At 37.1% G+C, this 20377-nt stretch overlaps 1 protein-coding gene and 1 pseudogene across 1 annotated transcript in view; both read right to left on the bottom strand.

The window, feature by feature from the left end:
- The window catches only part of Fgd1 (FYVE, RhoGEF and PH domain containing 1), a 67876-nt gene extending 47992 nt beyond the window's left edge, over window positions 1-19884 (bottom strand). Inside the window, exon 1 of the mRNA XM_046452597.2 lies at window positions 19769-19884. The gene's annotated coding sequence lies outside the window, so the exon portion shown is untranslated. The remainder of the gene's footprint in view (window positions 1-19768) is intronic.
- Window positions 12894-19895, bottom strand: LOC124098044 (thioredoxin domain-containing protein 17-like; annotated as a pseudogene).
- Window positions 19896-20377: the final 482 nt, after the last annotated feature.

Below are 20377 nucleotides of genomic sequence, written 5' to 3'. Positions count from 1 at the left end.
ATTTAATATCAATTGATATTTGATATTTAATATCAATATTAAATATTGATATTAATATTGATTGATATTTGATAATATTTGATATTAGCCCACATAAACTAATGTTATTTGGGGTCTGCAATGCTTTTTAAGAATGCAATCTGGGCACAGTGGCATGGGTCTATTGTTCTAGCTATTCAGGAGGCTGAGGCAGGAGGATTGCTTCAGCCCAGAAATTGGAGGCCACCTGGGCAACATAGATGTGTCTCAATTAAAAAGGTGGAGACCTAAAAAAGGGGGACCTAAGACCAAAAAGTTTGGGAACTGCCCTTAGAGCAATCTTTGCATATGTGTACTGAGAAACACGACAAAAATATTCACAAAAGTCTATTTATGATAGCAAGAAACTGAAAACACAAACATAGGATGAATATGTTGAGATATATTTATATAATAGAATACTGTAAGGAAATAAAAAAAATGACTGTACTGTAGCTACATGTATCAATGTTGATGAGACTCAGGAAACTAATGCTGATTCAAAATATTCACCAGAAATATATTTCTATAAAGCTGAAAAACATGAAAAAATTAAACAATATATGGATACAGTAATATGTTGTAAAATCATACAGAAAATGAATGAAAAAGGAAAAATTCTGGATAGCAGTTATCTCTTAGGGAGGAGAAAGAGATGTGACTAGGAAGGGTTCCATAGTGGGGGTTGTCACTAATGAATGATCTGTTTTTGAACCTGGGTGTTAGGGGAGTCTATAGGAACTTATTGTTTATTCAAATTTTACAGATAATGTATGTTTTAAATTTTATAATCTATATCATTAAAATCATTAATTTTTAATGTACAGGACTAATTGGTTAGAGTGTGATGGGTATATAGATTGTTACAGGACCCTCACTGACATCAAATGGAAGGGAACACCTACCTCTGCCCCACTGAAGTATGACTAGGTGTGTAGAAAATTCTCTTGAGCAACTTGGCTACAAAGAGGAACAGAGCCCTGGGAGTCAGGGTAATGGTAGTGTTAGGGTCAAAATATGATTTTTTAAAAGATGGGAGTTAGAGGACTATGCTTGCTGCTGGGAATGATCCAGTAGAGAAAGAGAAAGGGAATAATGCAAGGGAAAGGAGAGTTATGGGTCAAGATTTGGGGTACCACACCTCAGAGAGGAGGAGATCCATCCTCGAACTTGTCCTGCCCTAATTTCTTTATCATAACAGGAAGGAACAAGAAAATGATGAACACTGACACTGGTAGGTTTAGAGATTCAGTGGTGGGAAGATGAGGGACCTGTAACAATTCTCAATGTCTGATGGTTGGCTTCTATTTTGTCACTGAAGCATGAATAAAGGTCATTTTCTATAAAGAGAATAGAAATGTTAGTCTTTCTTAAAAGTATGGTTGATAGAATTTTTTTTTTCTATTGATAGCTTAGAAAAGTTTCAGCTTCACAACAATAATATCTTACACTTGTTTGTGGTACTGAGGGTCGAACTCAGGGCCTTTTCCATGCTAGGCAAACACTTAACCACTGAGCTATCTTACCTCAGCCCTATCTTACACATATTTAGGACTGCTGTCAAACTTGGTAGAACCTCTGTTCATTTCTTTCAGATATGAGTTGAAGATTTGGGGACATTTCAATTTTCTTATAAAATGACAAACCTTCAGGATATTTTTGTTGTTCATTAAACAAGGACTTGAAGGGACCTGTGTAAATGAGGGGTCCTGAAACTTAAGCTTCATTGACTTCTATGTAAATCTACCTCTGGCCTCTTAAAATTTCCTCCCCTTCTAAGAATCTTACTTTATTTTCTTTGCTTTTTCCTCAGTTCTCCCACAGGACTTTCCAGTTTCTCTGAAATAGCTAGATTTGTCTCTCCTAGTATATGGTTAGAGCTCCAGAGAATACGGAGTCTGGATACACTTACCCTAGAGGCTCTGCAGTTCTCCTTTAGCAAGCTGTCATGGAAGTGGTAAGGCATCATGGTCAAACATAAAGGCTTTAGAGACAGGCAGACTAGAATTTTTTGTGCCTCAGGTGCATGGAACAGGATTCATTCCAATCCTTGGTCTATGATATACTCTCACCATTGGTCCTGGCTCCTTTGTGTGACTTTGGACAAGTTACTTATCACTTGAAGTGTCACTTTCCTCATTTGTAAACTGTGGGTGCTAATAATAAAACCCACATTGGAGTTCTGAGGATTTGATGATATAATCCACACAAATGCATGCACAGTCTCCACTAACTAACACTTAATAAACAAGAACCCTCTCCATAAATGGCACTCTATTATGGGTGTAGGCTACAGTAGTGAATAACAAAGGCATGGGCCCTGCCTTTCTAAGTTCATAGTCCAGTGGGCCCCTTGCAGTCCAGTGCTGGCCCTAATATAGCCAAAAGATTTGTGAACTGAATTGAACTGAATTTTTTTGTATTGAACTGAATTATTGTATTGAACTGAATTTTTTTTGTCTATATTTCTCTATCATTTGCCTGTCCCCCAGCCCAAGTTCTCCATCACTGTCACCATCTCTCAAACATTCCCCAATCTCTGTCTCTATTTTATTTTCTCTTGTCATTTTGTTTACATATGTTTGGCTGTTTCTTTCTCCTGTCCCTCCTATTCTCTCAAACTGTCTCCTTGCTCTTGCTTTCTCACTTTCTATATGTTAGTTATGTTGGGGTACACCTTGTCTCCCATCTTGCCCCTAATTCACGGTCCTCATCTTGGTCTTGGTCAATGTCTGTCCTTATATTTGTAACCCTGTTGCTCTATCTCATCTGTTTCTGAATTTCTGTCTTTTCTGTTTCTCTTTCAATTTCCTTGGCTCCTGTCCTCCTGACCCCTATCATTCTGTCCTTACTTATCTTATCTCGGCTGTCTTCCAGTCCTCATTTTTATAATTGTGTTGCTGCATTCATCTGTCTGTTCTCCACCTGTCTTTCTCTGTTCTCACCTTTCTGTCCCAATTTCTATATCTCTGTCTTCATTTTTCTCTGCCCCCTTCACATTTTTTTTGCTTCTATCTCTTTGTCACTGATGGAATAATTAACCCTAATCCTTGGTTCATGACATATTCTCATTATTGGTCCAGGCTGGGGCTTCACTCCGAGCTCCTCTGTGTGACCTTGGGCAAGTTACTTATCACTTGAAGTGTTGCTTTCCCTATTTGTAAACTGTGGATGATAATAATAAAACCTACATCAGAGTTCTGAGGATTCAATGATATAATCTACACAAATACATTCACTGTCTGGTGCTAAACTGTTTGGATTCCAATGCTAGCAGTGCCACTGACTTGCTGTGCCTCAGTGTCTTCATCTGTAGAATATGAATGAGAATAGTACCTGTGCTTCATAGTATTACTATGAGGATTAAGTGAGTTTTAATATTAAGCACAGCTTGTAGAATGATGCCCCATATAGAACAAATGCTCAAAAATGTTAGCTGCAGTATCAGCATCTTCCTTCTTATTGTCATCAACGTGTTTATTTCCATCTTTGTCTATCTAATCCCGGTTACCCCCTCACAATCTGTCTGGTTCTGTTATCATCTCTGTGTTTCTCTGTGTCCTCTTTTTGTGTGTGTGTGTGTGTGTGGTACTGGGGACTGAACCCAGGGGTGCTCTACTACTGTGATACATCCCTAGTCCTTTTTAATTTTTGAGGCTTTTTAAGTTGCTTAAGACCTTGCCAGCTCAGGCTGGCCTCAAACTTGCAATCCTCCTGACTCAGCATCCAAAGTCACTGGGATTACAGTCCACTGAGCCAGGCATGTGCCCTCACTTTCAATGGAGTTGCTTTTGTGACCCCAATCTCTATCTCCTCCTATATTCCTACCTCATTTCAGTTAGACTCTCTTTCTTCACCCTGCTTACTTCGTTTCTCTGCATATCTTTACCCATCCGTTTCTTTAATCTCCATTTTTTATAGTCTGCTTCTACCTATCAAACCCTATTTCTTGGTCTCTCTTTGTCTTTATCTATCTATTCCTGTTCCCATATCTATCTACACTTATCAATTTACTTTTAAAAATCTTATATTCTTTGTCCCCATCTCCCTGTGTCTTCCTCTGGCCACTCTGAACAATTAAATTGGAATTGGTCTGGTAGATAATGTAGAGCTATAAAAGGATTCAGGAGGAAGAGGTAGGCCTGGCAAGAGGCAAGTGGCAGGGTGTGGAATTTCATGGCTCTGCCAAAACCTCCTGAAAGATGTGGCCTCCGAGGTCAAGGTTAGCAAAACCCCCCTCAAATCAGCCTCTTGAAGAAAGACAAAGAATGCTGCATTTATTGGGAGGACCAGGAAGGGGTATTTTTCTGAGTGAAATTCCATCCGGAAGCTGGAATCCAGAGCATTTCCTGTTGTAATGTTTCTTCCAGACTTAGAGAGTCTGAATTTGCCACGTAGCATGTGCACTCCATATATATACTTCAACAGTGAAACAGAGATGCATACACCATCTACCACTGTTAGAGACCCAGGCACATGCAGAGACATACAGATACACATATGATCACAGATTCTCACAGATGCAGTCAGAGGCATGGAATAGCACACAGAATGAATCATCCACTTGCAGAGATACAGATGTACACCAGGACATTGAAGGACCCACGAAATTACCCCCTTGCAGCTCAGGGATCCATGTAGATACTGAAGAATAGCTACAGAGCGAATCATCCAGCCAATTTCCCGTAGAAAAACTGTTCTCTTTCAGTCTTATATTTTTGTATAAACAGAAGCACAGCAGAGCATCATGTATAAACACACACATTCATAGAAGAGTACACAATCATATACAGTCCCAAATATTCAAAGCCAGAGAATCACACATAGCCATTTTTTTTCTTTTTGCTCAAAGTGCAAAAGGAGCCAAACTTCCACTGGCCCCCAAATGACAGGCATGCTGCTCCTCTGGCGCTCCTCTCTCTGTGAAGGCACTGCCAAGGACTTGAGCCAGAAACCTGACTGTTAGGAACTAGACAGAAATAATCTGAAAAATCAGATAAGAATTTTTCACTTGAGAAATAGAAAATGACAAAAATGATATAGAAAAAATACAGAAATTGAATAGACCACTAAGTATTAATGAAATTGAAATGGTAGTCAAGGAACTCCCATCCCACCTCCAATCCAAGCCCAGATGGTTTTATAGGTGCATTGTGCCAGACTCTCCAAGAAACTTTTATTTTTTATTTATTTTATAGGATGCTGGGGATCAAACCCAGGATCTCATGTATGCTAGGCAAGCACTAAGCTACATCCTCAGCCAACTCCCTTCTTATGGAAGTTATTCCAGAAAATAGAAGAGGAGAGAAAGCTGCCTGGCTCATTTTATTAGTCTAGTACAATCTTGGAATGTTGATTCTAAAACCAGATAAGGACAATAAAAGAAAATAAAATTATAGGTTCATTTCTCTTATAAATATAAATGTGAAAATCTCAAATGAAATATTAAATTATAGAACCCAACAGTATGTTAAAAATATAAGATGATCAAATGGTATTTAGTTCAAAAATTAAAGGAGAATTAGTTCAATCTTAGAAAATCTATCAGTGTAATTCATCACATTTTTGGTTATCTCAATTAATGTAGAAAAATCATGTCATACACCTATAAACAATAAAAATCATTAGTAAATTAGGAGGCCAATTTCATAAATTGGATAACGTTATGTACTCAAAATTTACATCATACTTCATATTAAATGAAGAAATGTTAGATGTATTTCCTTGAAGATCAAGAAAAAAACTAGATATTTACTTTCACCAGTAAAACTAGATATTTACTTTCAGTTTAATACAGAACTGAAAGTTTTGGTCAAGACTATATGGGGAGAAGGGCTGGGGATGCGGCTCAAGCGATAACGTGCTCGCCTGGCATGCATGGGGCGCTGGGTTCGATCCTCAGCACCACATAAAAATAAAATAAAGATGTTGTGTTCACCGAAAACTGAAAAATAAATATTTAAAAAAATTCTCTCTCTCTCTAAAAAAAAAAAAAAAAAGACTATATGGGGAGAAAAAGAAATGAGAGATGTGAGGGCTAGAAGAAAATATATTAAAAATGACTCAACAGACATTATTAGAAGGTTGCCAGATATAAAATCAACTTATAAAAATCAATAATATGAGCCAGCATGGTATTGCCTGTAATCCCAGCTACTCAGGAGGCAAAAGCAGGAGAATTGCAAGTTTGAGGCCAGCTTTGGTAGCTTAGTGAGATCCTATCTCAAAATAAAATAAAAAGGTCTGGAGGTATAGCTTAGTTGTAGAGCACCCCTGGGTTTAATCTCTAGCACCACCACCACCAGCAAAAAAAAAAAAAAATCAATAACATTTTTTTACTTTAGTAAAAAACAATTAGGAAAATGTAATTAAAAAATAATATACTTAAGTAGGGAGTGGTGGTACATGCCTGTAATCTCAGCTACTTGGGAGACTGAAGCAGGATGATGGCAAACTCACAGCCAACTGTTTCAAAATGAAAAAAAAAAAAGGCATAGTGATATAGCTCAGTGGTAGAGAGGCCCCAATTCAATCCCCAGTACTGCCAAAGGAAAGAAAAAGACACTTAAGATTAATCACGCTGGCATGGTGGCGCATGCCTGTAATCCTAGTGGCTTGGGAAGCTGAGACAGGAGGATCCTGAGTTCAAAGGCAGCCTCAGCAATGGCAAGGTACTAAGCAAGTCAGTGAGACCCTGTCTCTAAATAAAATACAAAGTAGGGCTGGGGATGTGGCTCAGTGGTTGAGTGCCCCTGAGTTCAATCCCTGGTACCAAAAAAAAAAAAAAAAAGATTGATCACTAGTTCGAAATATGAACTTTTTTTTTTGGTTGTCCTGGGGATCAAATCCAGGCCTCTTACTTTACCACTGAGCCACAATCCTAGTCTTTAACTTTTCTGGATGTCAGGATAACTATAAAAACAAATGTGAGAAGAGGCTATGCAGCAAAAAGCTTTTAATATGTAATATGTATATATAAAGAAAATTTAAAAAAATAATATGACAAATCTTTCCTATCAATAAATACAAATGGTCTTAGCTCATGTTTAAAAATATTTTCTCATTGGATCACCAAGCAAAACCCAACTGCTATATTCAAGCATGTTAACTAGGGCCAAGGATGTGGCTCAATAGTAGACCACTTGCCTAGCATATGCAAGGCTCAGGATTTGATCTCTAGCAATATATCAATATCTATCTATCTATATAGAGATAATCAACTAAAATAAATTGATTCCAAAAGGTTAAAAATACAAGAATGGGTTGATACAATGGTGCACTGTAATCCCGGTTACTTAGGAGGCTGAGGCAGGAATATTGAAAATTTGAGTTCTGGACAAGTTAGCAAGATGCTGTCTCAAAATTAAAAAAAAAGGGGGCTGGAGATGTGGCTCAGTGATATAACACCTCTTGGTTCAATCCTCCATATCAGAAAAAAAAAAAAAAAAAAAGAATGGGCACCAGGTACCATGGGGCAAGTACCAGCAGCTCTGGAGGCTGAAGCAGGAGGATTGCTAGTTCAAAGCCAGCCTCAACTACTTAGCGAAGCCCTAAGCAATTCAGTGAGACCCTGTCTCTAAATAAAATATAAAAAGGGATGGGGATGTGGCTTAGTGGTTAAGTGCCCCTGGGTTCAGTCTCTGGTTTTAAAAGGGAAAAAAAATAATGGGCAAAGATGTACAAGACAAATGCAAATGAAGAAAGCAAATAATGCAATCTTAATATCAGACAAGTTAGGAACTCAGAAGAAAAAGCACTGATTTATTGTGAAACTCACAAAAAACAAGGAAAGACTGGGAAACTGTCACATATTGAAGCAGACATGATCATTAAATGCAATATGGTATCTTGAATTTGAGCCTGGGATAGAAAAAGAATGCAGTGGAATAACTGATGAAATCTGAAAAAATGTGGACATTTTAGTTAATAGCAATATACCAGTGTTAATATCTTAGTTTTTGACAAATGTAGTTATACATGATGTTAACAGAAGGGAAAACTAGGTGAAGGGTATATGGAAATTCTGTATTGCCTCTGTAAGTTTCTTATGAATATATTTTTTAAATAAAAGGTTATTTCAAAAAAACATTAATTGCGACAAAGAAGGCCAAAATTTACAATGAAGATATAAAATTTTGAATATTTTTGAACCAAATAACATAGCAACTGTCAACGAAATTAAAATGATGAGATACAGAGGCCAACAGATAGTAAATTGAAACACACTAAAACCAAGAGAAATTTAACTCACCTTTTTCATTCCAGGACAGATTAAAGGAATAGAAAATCCAGTAACAACATAGAAAACTTAAACAACAAAGTCAATATTAGGCCAAGAATAAAGATCTCAATAAATTCCAAAAAGTAAACAGAAAATATTTTTCTCTAATCACTAGTAGAAAAATAGAAGTTGATATAAATGGATCTTTTTTTTTAGAGAGAGAGAGAGACAGAGAGAGAGAGAGAATTTTTAATATTTATTATTTTTTTTAGTTTTCCGTGGACACATCTTTGTTTGTATGTGGTGTTGAGGATGGAACCCGGGCCGCACGCATGCCAGGCGAGCGCGCTACCGCTTGAGCCACATCTCCAGAGCGTGGATCTTATTTTGACTATGCAAAAACTCAAACAACTCTTGGATCAAAGGAGAAACTCAAGCCAAAATTGCTCAATTTTCAGACAATAGTGGTATTGAAAAACTACATATCCAGAATCTATGGTACAGTGAAAGCAGTGATCAGAGGAAAGTTTATAGCCTTAAAATACTTATATGAAAAACATGGAAAAAAGTAAATGAAAAAATATTAGACTCAAAGAGTTAGACAACAAAAAAAAATCCTAGCAGCTTGGGAGGCTGAGGCAGGAGGATCATGAGTTCAAAGCCAGCCTCAGCAAAAGAGAAGTGCTAAGCAACTCAGTGAGACCCTGTCTCTAAATAAAATACAAAATAGGGCTGAGGATGTGGCTCAGTGCTTGATTGGCCCTGAATTCAATCCCTGTACCCAAAATTAATTAATTAATTCAAGGAGAGCAGAAGGAAAGAATTAACCAAGATAAAAACTTGAATCAAAGAGTTAGAAAACATCTAGATAACAGAGGATGAATGAATAAATGTACTGATTCTGTGAAAAAGAAATATATAAGCTCTTGGATAATGTAGTCCAGAAAAGAAAAAGAAAAGCACCAATATACAAAATAAGAAATTAATAGATAAACAGAACTATAGCAAGAGGACTTTTAAACATCAAAAAAGACTTCACACAACTCTACACAAATGGTTTTAAAGACCTAGGAGAAATGGATAATGTAGTAGAAAAATATAACTGACCCTAAAAGAGAAAATTCCAAACAGAACCAGTTCCTTGGAAGAAATAGAGAAAGCTTTAAGGAGCTATGCACCTCCTAAAAGTATTAGACCAAGATCTTTTCACAAGGGGAAGTTCATTAATATCAAACAACAGATAATCCCAATGCTATTTTTAAATTTTTAGATCTCAATGCTATTTTTATTTTCTGAGCCTAAAGGAACATTTTGTGTAGTGCTGGGGACCAAACCCAGGACCTCATGCATGCTAGGAAAGCAATCTACTAGTGAGCTGCAACCCCAGCCCCCAAACATGTTAAAATCTTTTTATGAAGTGAGTATAATACTGATGCCAAGATCTGACACAGATTCTACAAGAAGCCAGGTACAATGGTACATGCCTGAGATCCCAGTAACTTGGGAGGCTAAATCACAGGTTCAAGGCCAGCTTCAGCAATTTAGCAAGACCCTAAGCTAGGGCTGGGGTTGTGGCTCAGTGGTAGAGCGCTTGCCTTGCACATGTGGGGCCCTGGGTTCAATCCTCAGCACCACATAAAAATAATTGAAATAGAGGAATTGTGTCCAATTACAACTGAAAAAAAGACCCTCAGCAACTTAGCAAAAACCTGTCTCAAAATAAAAAGTAAAAAGGACTGGGTATTTAGCTCAGTGATAGAGTGCTCTTGGTTTCAATTACCACTACCAAGAGGAAAAAATAGAATATATCAGAAAAAGAAAACCATTTAAATTAATCCTTACTTATGAATCCTGATGTAAATCTTTGTGATTTACATCAGGATTCATAAGTAAGGACTAAGGACTATGTGGAGTTTATTCCAAGAATGTAAGAATCACTCAATATTAGGAAATCCATTAATACATATTATTAAATCTAAGTAGAAAAATAATATCAGCATCTCTAGAGATGTCAAAGATTTGTTTGACAAAACTCAATATTATTATTTTTAAGGAACTTTCAATAAAAGAAATATATCGCTTCTTCTTTATATGATGTTTTATCTCTTTCTTTCTGTTGATAGATTCATAGATTTCCCAAATTCAGCATTTTACTTAAGCAGGAAATACTCCCAGCATTTATATGTTAAAATCAGAATTCAGGTAATGGTATTTACTTACTTTCTCTACTATAAATTTAACATTATATTGGAGATAGTAATCATTGCAATTAGAAAAAGAATAAATTAAAAGTATATAATTGGAATGGAGGAGACAAAGCTATTACTATTTATATGATAAGATTATAGAGCCAGAAAACTCAAATGAACCAATAGAAAAACTATTACAAATGAGAAAAAAAAACAATAAGGTAGCAAGATATAAAATTAGTATATAGAAATCATCCATTTAGAAGATGTATAAAAGAAAAGGCTACATTTATTAAAGAAGAAAGATGTAATAACTAGAAACCTTAAAAAGAAATGTCTAGCTGGGTGTGGTAGAACACACCTGTAATCCAAGACTCTTAGGAGGATGAAGCAGGAGGATCACAAGTTTGAGACCAGCCTAGGCAACTTAGTGACACCCTGTCCAAAATAAAAAGGGATGGGGATGTGGCTCAATGGTAGGAGTGCTTGCCTAGTATGTGCAAGGTCCTAGGTTCAATCTCCAGCACTGTCAAAAGAAAAAAATAATGTCTCAAATCTTTGTGAGAAATATTTATATCACCCTAAAGAAAAATGTAGAGGTACTCCATGTTCTTATAAAAATTCAAAATCATAAAGATGTCAAATTAGTTGCTTTTTTTTTTTTTTTGAGATGGGATCTTACTATGTTGCCCAGGGTAGTCTCAAACTCCTGGGCTCAAGTGATGCTCCTAACTCAGCCTTCCAACTAGCTGGGACTACAGGTACATCACTGTGCCTGTTCAAATTAATTTATAAATTCAGTGTAAGCCCATTAAAAATATTTACTTTTTCTGAAATTAGAAAAGCTAATTTTAATGTTGATAAGGGAAAATAATAAGGGGCTGGGGATGTAGCTCAGTGGTGGACTGCTTACTTAGAAATACATTACCCCAGTAATACATAACACACACACAAAGCAAGAATGGTCAGGATATCTCTGAAAGGAAGAACAATGATAGGGGATTCCTGCCATAATAATGATTCATTAAAAAAATAAACCTGTCTCTGTTGATTTCAACTGGGTTAGCTGGCATGTGCCTGCACTTGGTTGGTGGCTTGGCCAGAGTAGATTGCTATACGATGCATCAGCTGGGATGACCAAGTTCATTTTATTTATTTATTTTAGTTTTAGGTGGACACAATATCTTTATTTTTTATGTGGTGCTGAGGATTGAACCCAGTGCCTCATGCATACTAGGTGAGTACTCTACCACTGAGCCACAACCCCACCCCCCAAGTTCATCTTTACAAGTCTCTCACAGTCCTCCAGTAGGCTAGCGTGGGTATATATGGCTGTGGTGGAGGTCCAAGAGAGGAAGCAGAACATGTAAGAAGTTTTTTTCTAAGTCTGTGCTTATAGCAAGTTTTCTACTATCCTGTTAGTTAAAGCAAGTCACATGGCCAGACAGTGTGCAAGGGTACCATGAAAGGTTGTGGATACAGAGATAAATGAAAAACTGGGGTCATTAATGAAATATAAAAACTGTGACTAAAAATCTGGAGGTGGTATATGCCTGTAGCCTAATCTTACTTGGGAGGATGAGGAAGGAGGGTTGCTGCTTGAGCCAGGAGTTCAAGGTCAGCCTGGACAACATAGTAAGACCTAATTTTGAAGGGAGAAAGGAAGGAATGAAGGAAGAAGGAAAGAAGGATGAAAGGAAGGAAAGACTAAGAAAGAAAAAGAGAAAAATAAGAAAGGACAATAGAAAGGAAGAAATAAACTAAAAGAGAAAGAAAAATTGGAAAGGGCAAAAGAAAGAAAACATTTACATTTGTTTAGATATAATTTACTTGGAAAAAAATCTATTAGCTAAGTCAAAATAATGACAAACTGGAAAAAATTCCGAAAACTGATACCGCTGACAAAGATGTGCTATCTTTAATTATACAATAAGGTTCTAGACATCAAAGAAAGGCCAACAATCCAACAGAAAAAGGAGAGATGATAAAAAGTTAATTCATAGTAAAAGATATAAAGATAATTCTTAAACAAATGGAAATATATTCAACTTTACTCATAATAAGAGAAATACAAGTTAAAACTACACTGAGATACCATTTCTCACTTATCACATTGTCAAAAACCTCAGTCTAACAATATACCTCGTTACTTGTAAGGCTGTGGTGAAACAGATACACCCACACATTGCTGGTAGAAATGCAAAAGGATACACCACCTATGGAGTTCAAATTTAGCAATATCTACTAAAATTATAAATGTAATTTTGGGGATTTATCCAATGAAATATCTGCATATGTATGCGATATCTATTCACTGTAATACCAAAAACTAAAAACACCCCAACCATGTATCAGTCAGGGACCACAGTCATTAAATAAGAGTGCACATTCACATAATTTAAGACTCTAAGGCAGTCATCTATGTACTGTTATAAGTGGATTTCAAAATAGTGAAAATGCTCTAATGCTCTGATGTGGAAAAACCTCCAGGTGTATTATTAAGTAAAAAGGCAACATATATAACCATATGGAGAGTATGGTACTTTGTGTAAGGGGGCGGTAGAATAGCTATATACATTTATAGTGTTTGTAACTGAAGAAAGAAACATTGGACAGAGAAAACAAATGAACAAAACTGATACCAAAGGGTGTTTTTTTTTTGGGGGGGGGGTCAACTGAGTGGACAGGGGTAAGTGAAATGTTTCAAAGCACAACTTTATTTTTAATAGCATTCTTTATTGTTTAGACAAAAGCTAATTTTGGCTTCACCATTTATTTATTGCTAAAATAAATTCAAAGCAAGTATGCAGTCTCTTTTATACTAGAGCAAACCAGGAAATCAAGACACAATTGCCATCATGAAATTTTTTTTTTTGATACTGGGAAATGAACCTAGGGTGGCTTAAGCATTGAGCCACATCCCCAATCCTTCCTTTTGATCTTTTATTTTGAGAGGCAGTCTTGCTAAATACCTAGGGCTTCACTAATTTGCTGAGAGAGGTCTCGAATTTACAATCCTCCTGCCTCTGCCTCCTGAGCCACTGGGATTATAGGCATGTGTCACCATACCTGGCTCTCCTATCATCTTCCATCTCTACCATCATCTTCTAGACAACAATATGTCCATAAGTTTGGCCTGAAAAAACTCAGATTCTACCAGTTTTTGAGGCATTCCATACTTAATTAGTGTAGGCACTGCAGGTACTTTCAATTGTTTTCTGAAATCATCATTTGGATCTCTCCAGTAAGATTTTTCTCTTGGCAGTGGGTGAAAATACATCCTTCATTAATATGCTTCAGCCCCTCTTGAACAACTGGTTCAGCCTGCACACAGTAGGGATACTAGATTTTCCCTTCAGGGTCCTTAGTACTGGTAAAGTAGGAGAAAATGGTCTTGTCTGTTGTGCTGCTTCACAGCCTGATTGAATTCCTCAAAATGCAACATGCTCACTTCCTTGTAGGTACACATGAGTACTGTGCTTTGCATGGTGCTGGAAGAGCCTTCTCTCAAAGCATAATTTTAAAATACTTTGATATTCAGTCCAGTTACTCAGGAGGCTGAGGCAGAAAGTTCACAAGTTTGAGGTCAGCCTGGGCAGTTTAGCAAGACCTGTCTCAAAATTAAAAAAAAAAAAATGGAAACAGGAATGGGAATGTAGCTTAGTAGTAAAGTGCTCCTGAGTTCAAACTTCAGTACCTAAATAAATATTGAATAGTTTTGATATTGAAAATATATGTATATTAGCTATAGAAAATATATAAAAACAAAACACAATAGTAACCAAAACTCTAAAGAAAATATAAATTAATATAAAATAATTCTAAAGAGAAAACCTTAAACTTAAAGAATACAGAAGAAGACATGCTGAACAAATTAGGAGATATCCCATGCTCTTGGATGGAATCAGTTAATTTTACAATGCTGTCAACTTCCCCAAATTAATTTATAAATTCAGTGTGATCCCCATCAAAATCTCACTCGCATTTTTAAGACCTTGATAGATTTGATTTAAAACTTATGTGATGATATAATGAAGATAATCTTAAAAAAAGACTAAAGAGGAAAAAAAAACACCCTATCAGATGTTAAGATACTTTATAAAACATTAAAACCAATGTGGCATTAGTGCAAGACTAGACATAGACACACTTATACATATCATAATATGGATATGATAAAGTTGGCATGGCAAATCAATGGGAAAAGGAGGGATTTTTAGTATTTGATGATGGAAAATCTGGCTTACTGTGTGAAAAAAAAAACTATCTTCACCTATCACCACTTGTAAGAATGAATTCTAGCTGGGTGTGGTGGTGCATGCCTGTAATCCCAGTGCCTTCAAAGGCTGAGGCAGTAGGATCAAGAGTTCAAAGCCAGCCTCAGCAATGGCTAGGCACTAAGAAACTCAGTGATACCTTGTATCTAAATAAAATACAAAAATAGGGATGGGGATGTGGCTCAGTGGTTGAGTGCCCCTGAGTTCAATCCCTGGTACAAAAAAAGTAAAAAAGAATGGATTATGGATTCTAGATGGATTAAGGCCTATATTTGAAAGGTGATACTATGAAATTAATGGAAAAAAAGGAGGAGAATATCTATTTGAGTTAGGAAGAGTAAGTACTTTAAAAATAAAATCCCCAGGGCTGGTGATATGGCTCAGTAGTAGAGTGCTTGCCTAGCATGTGCAAGGCACTGGGTTCAATCTCCAGTGCCAAATAAATAAATAAATAAATAAATAAAATCTCTAAACCTCAAACTACAAAGTGAAACTTGTAATCCCAGCTACTAAGGAAGCTCAACAGAAAGACTGTAAATTCAAGGCCAGACTAGACAACTTAGTGAGACGTGTCTCAAACTAAAAATTAAAAAAGCACTGGAGACATAGCTCAGTGGTTAAACACTCCTGGAGTCAATGCTCAGTAGTGTAAAAACAAGTAAACAAACAGCCAAACAAAACAAAAGAAAAAGCCCACGAAGAGAAAAAAAACCTGATGAATTTTATTTCATCAAAATTAACAATTTCTGTTCAAAGAAGTCTAACATTTTCCAAGTTACAAAAGAATATTTACAATGTCTGAATCTAATAGCTAGACTCTGTTAGAAACTCCAGTAAATCAAAAGGAAATCCATAGGAAAGATAGGAACTTCAACATAAAATATGAGCTATTAAGCAAGCAATTTACAGAACAGGTGTTTAACACACATATGAAAGGATGCTAAAAATGCATTAGCATACAAAGAAATATAAGCTAAACCAAAATACTGAGTCACACCTGTTAGACTGGCAAATACTAGAAGGCTGGAAAACATCAAATCTTAATGAGGATGCAGGCATATAGAAATCCTTATATGTGGTCAAAGTATGGGACTGGTACAGCCATCCTGGAGAACCATTTAGAAGAATTGGTGTCCAATGTGAATCTAAATATATATGTACACTTTAGGATACAATCATTCTGCTCTTGGGTGTATGTTCCAAAACAAATTCTCTCTTGGCACAGTGACATTCACCTATAATCCCAGCTATTTATGAGGGTGAGGCAGGAGTATTCCAAGTTCAAGGCCACCTTTGTCAACACAGTGAGTCCTTGTCTCAAAACAAAATGAAAAAAAAAAGGAGAGGGGATTTGGGATGCAGCTTAGTGGTAGAGTGTTTGTCCAGTATGTATTAGGTCCTAGGCTCAAGTAAGCAAACTGACAAAAGAAAAAAAAACCCTTATTGCAAAACAAATCCTCATACAGGTCAATAAGGGGACATGTACAAGGATGTTCATTGAAGTATTATTTGTACCATTGGGGAGCTAGAGACCATCATGCTGTCCATTGAATATTTATGGGAAATGCAGCAAAAGTGCACTAGTTACCATGAGGAGGTAGAAGCAAGGGATTAGAAGTATACATAAAAACAGAAGAATGGATGAAAAAAGCAACAGAATGAGATATCATTACTTAAAATAAAATTACAAACACAAAGCATCATCAAGGAACAACTTGATATTATGTGCCTCCTGAGGTGATACAATATGAAATAAAGGATATTTTCTATGTACTCCTCTTGCTGAAAACATTTAATCTGAATCTAACCATATTGAAAGAAAGCATGATCCCAGAATGTGGGACATTATACATAACAATGAGCCTGCAAGATAATCTCAACTTGAGGCCAGCTTGAGCAACTCAATGAGACCCTCTTTCACAATGCAATAAAAAGGATTGGGGATGTAGTTTGTGGTAGAGCACTTGCATAGAGTGTGTAAGGCCCTGGGTTCAATTCCCATATTGAAGAAAAAGGAAAGGAAAAGTACAACTATCCTGGACTCCTCAAAAATATCAATGTCATTTGAAACACACAAAAAATATAGGGAGGAAAAAGCCAGGTGTGGTAGCACATGCCTGTAATCCCAGCAATTTATGAGGCTGAGGCAGGAGGATCACAAATTTGAGGTCAGCCTCAACAGCTTTAGCAAGATCCTCAGCAACTTGGTGAGACCTTGTCTCAAAATAAAAAATAAAAAGGGCTGAAGATGTAGCTCAATAGTAAAATGCCCATGAGTTCAATCCCCAGTATACTCCCTGAAATAGTGGGGAGGTACAATAAAAAACCCACAAAGATATAGGGGTCTGAGCTAAACTCTGAGCCCTTGGCCATATTTGATATTACTGAATAACTGCTAAATTTTCTTAAGTGTGATAGTGGTATTGTGATTATGTAGAATATTTGGCAAAATAGTATGGGCACATGGGTTTTCATTATGCTTTTCTTCTAACTGTCCTGAATTTTGAAAAATTAAAAATTTGAGGAAATATATGCATCTAAAATAATACATCTATTGCAAGGTGGCAAATGTAAAGATATGCATAAAATATCTTAGATTGTGTAGAGGAGGGAAATGAAAGTGGGAAGTAGAGATGAAAGTGATTTTAAGTAAAAACAGAAACCTTTCATTAAAATAATACATATTCATCAAATAAATGGAAAACACAGAAAAGCACAAGGAAGAAAATTAAATTCACTGATAATCTCATTTTCTCCATCAGTAGTTCTCAAAATGTGGTATCTAGACTAGCAATAATAACAGCTTCTTCATCATCATCATCATCATCATCATCATCACTATGCTTGGGAACTTGTTAGAAACGCAAATTCCTGGGTCCTAAACCAGACTTACTGAACCAAAACTCTGGGCGTGGGGCCCAGTAATCAGTATTTTAACAAGACCTTCCAGTGATTCTGATTCTAGCCAAAGTTAGAGAAATAGTGATCTAGATTCAAACTATTATTAACACTTTGTTGTAGATCCTTTGAGTCATTTGAAAAAATATTATTTGAGGCATTCAAATAAGTATAGAGAATAATGCAACACACACCCATGTACCTACTACTCAGCTCAGAAGATAAAATATTAGACAAAACAGTTGAAGTCTCCTGTGCATCTCTCTCTCTTTCTGTTCCTATTTTCTTCTCCAGAAGTAATCACCATTATGTTTTTGGTATTTCTATTTTAAAAATACCGTTTCAACAACTTGGGAGACTGAGGCACCAGAACTCCAAGTTTGAGGTCAGCCGGGGCAACTTAGTGAGACCATGCCTCAAAACAGAAAATAAGGTCTAGGGATGTAGTTCAGTGGTAGAGTACCCCTTGTTCAATCCCCTGTACTGCCCCCCCGCCCCCCCAAAATATGTGTCTACATAATCTATAAACAGCATAGTACATTATTTGAGATTTAAAACTCTATGTAAAGTAGTTTCATACTTTGTGTATTCTTCTGCAACTTGTATTTATCTTGGCATTATTTTTGAAATTTATCTGGGTTCATGCATGCAACTCTTACTCATTCTTTGTGTGTGTATGTATTTTTTTGAGACAGATTCTTTCTCTGTTGCCTATGCTGGCCTGGAACTGGTGATCCTCCTGCCTCAACCTGATTCATTCATTTTCAATGTTGTATAGTATTGTGTTGTATGGCTATAGTACAATTTCTTTATTCATTCTCCTATTGGTGACATTCAAATTTTTTTCTCCACTACAACAGTTCTGCAAAGATTACTCTTGCACATGCCTTCTTGAGCATATGTATAAGAATTTCTTCAGGATTTAATGTGTAGGGGAGATCTTCTACCTATCTCCAACAGGAGAACTGTTGGATCCCAGAGCCATCTTCAACTATTCACGGCAATTTATAATTGTTTTCTGAAGCAATAGTACCAATTTTTATTCCTATCAAAGATTTGATTACATGTGTTCTCTACTGCATTTTCTGTGTACTAAGGATTTTGTTTAAAAAGTCCTTCCCCAAACCAGGTACAGTAGTGCAGGCCTATAATCACAGCTACTCAGGAGGCTGAAGCAGGAGGACCTATAAATCTGAGGTCAGCTTAGGCAACTTGGTGAGAACTTGGGTCAAAATAAAAATAAAAAGGGTTGGTGGTATTGCTCAGTAGTAGAGTGCCCCTGGGTTCCATTTCTAGTACCACTCCCCTCAAAAAACCCTTCCCCAGTTATAGGCCACAAAGGTATGTTCCTGCATATTTTATATTAGCTTTATAGTTTTACCTTCTTATTTGCAGTCCACATTCTTGTGTAGAATAAGTAGAGATCTAGGTTTTTTTTTTTTTGGTGAGTTAAATTTCCCAATGCTATCTATTAAATTGTTCATTTTCCAATGATTAGAGATATAGGCTTTAAATTCACCCGTTTTGTCAAATTTGCTGAAACCAACCTTGTACCCATTTTGTGCTAGGTATGATTGAGAACTGGAAGACACATGGTCCCTAATCTCAGGGAGTTCACTCTACTGTGGAGATATAGTCACATAAACAACTACAGTACAATATTCAGTGAGGTGTTAACAGTTATATACAAAGTGCTCTGGGTTTTTACTCAACTGTGAAAGTTCATAGCAACTTTACAGAAGTGATAGGAGTTAGGTCTTTCAAAAAACTGAATTTGCAAATGCGGGAGAAATGTGAAGGTGGCCAGGGTTAGTTTGGTGTCCAAAGGAATTTTTATGCCTCTATGGGGAGAGGTTAGAAGTCTTTCATGGATATAGGGCTAGTGAGTGAGATTAGCATGTGCTAAGGGATAGGAGGGCTGAGGAAGTCATTTTCAGCAGATGTGCTTAAAGTGGAGGAACATACCCTCCGGGTAAAGCCCCACCTACCCTCTGCCCCCTCCAGAGGTCTAGATTAGAGGAAGAGGAGGGGCTGGAATTAGATTACTAAGGAAAAGCCATTTTCAGACTATTTACTGTTTTTAGGGGTATACCCACTCTCCAACCACGTCGGGTGCTCCTAGAAATGGTTTCTGAAAAACAAAACAAAACAAAAAAAAACCTTACTTGGTCCCACTTCAGAGACACAAATTCATTCCTTCCGCAAACGCTGCTCCGCAATTCAGGGAAGGAGGGAGGAGGGTCAGCATATGGGTGGGAGAAGCTTCCAAGTTATTCCTGGCTCCTTCTCGGGCAGAACCTGGCCACGGATGTGAGCTTCTGCAGAAAGTTCTGGGAGTGGCTGCCTCAGGGTTCATCTGGAGCCCTGTGAACTGGGAAGGTTGTTGGGAATTGCTAACCCAATTCATTTCAGGTGGGAAATTCTCGGCTAGACATGTGACCCAGGCGGCCATTTTCTCACACCCTGCCGGTCGCCATCTTCCAGGCAGACAAAGACAACCCCCTCCCCTGCCTACATCCGAGGCAGGCTGAGTTATTTCCTGATCACTAAGATTTGGGAACATGCTGATTTAATCCTAGAGAGAGTCCGGTATACAAGATTCTGTCTTACAAGAAGGTTACATGACCGTAGGAGGAAATCCGATGATTCTCTTTACCATTTCCCCGCCTCCTTCCCCACCCCCGCTATTTCTTAACCTACGAGGCAGTCAGGAGGCGGGGCCGGCGTGGGGGCGGGCAAGGCACCGGAAGGTGAGAGTAGATAATTTGAGACCC

The sequence above is a fragment of the Marmota monax genome, unplaced genomic scaffold (genome assembly GCF_021218885.2).
Source record: "Marmota monax isolate L192 unplaced genomic scaffold, Marmota_monax_Labrador192_F-V1.1 WCK01_AAM20220418_F8-fsc00223, whole genome shotgun sequence".
Taxonomy (NCBI): Eukaryota; Metazoa; Chordata; class Mammalia; order Rodentia; family Sciuridae; genus Marmota; species Marmota monax.
The sequence above is the reverse complement of the archived record's forward strand: the minus strand, read 5'-3'. Positions and strand labels throughout refer to the sequence as shown.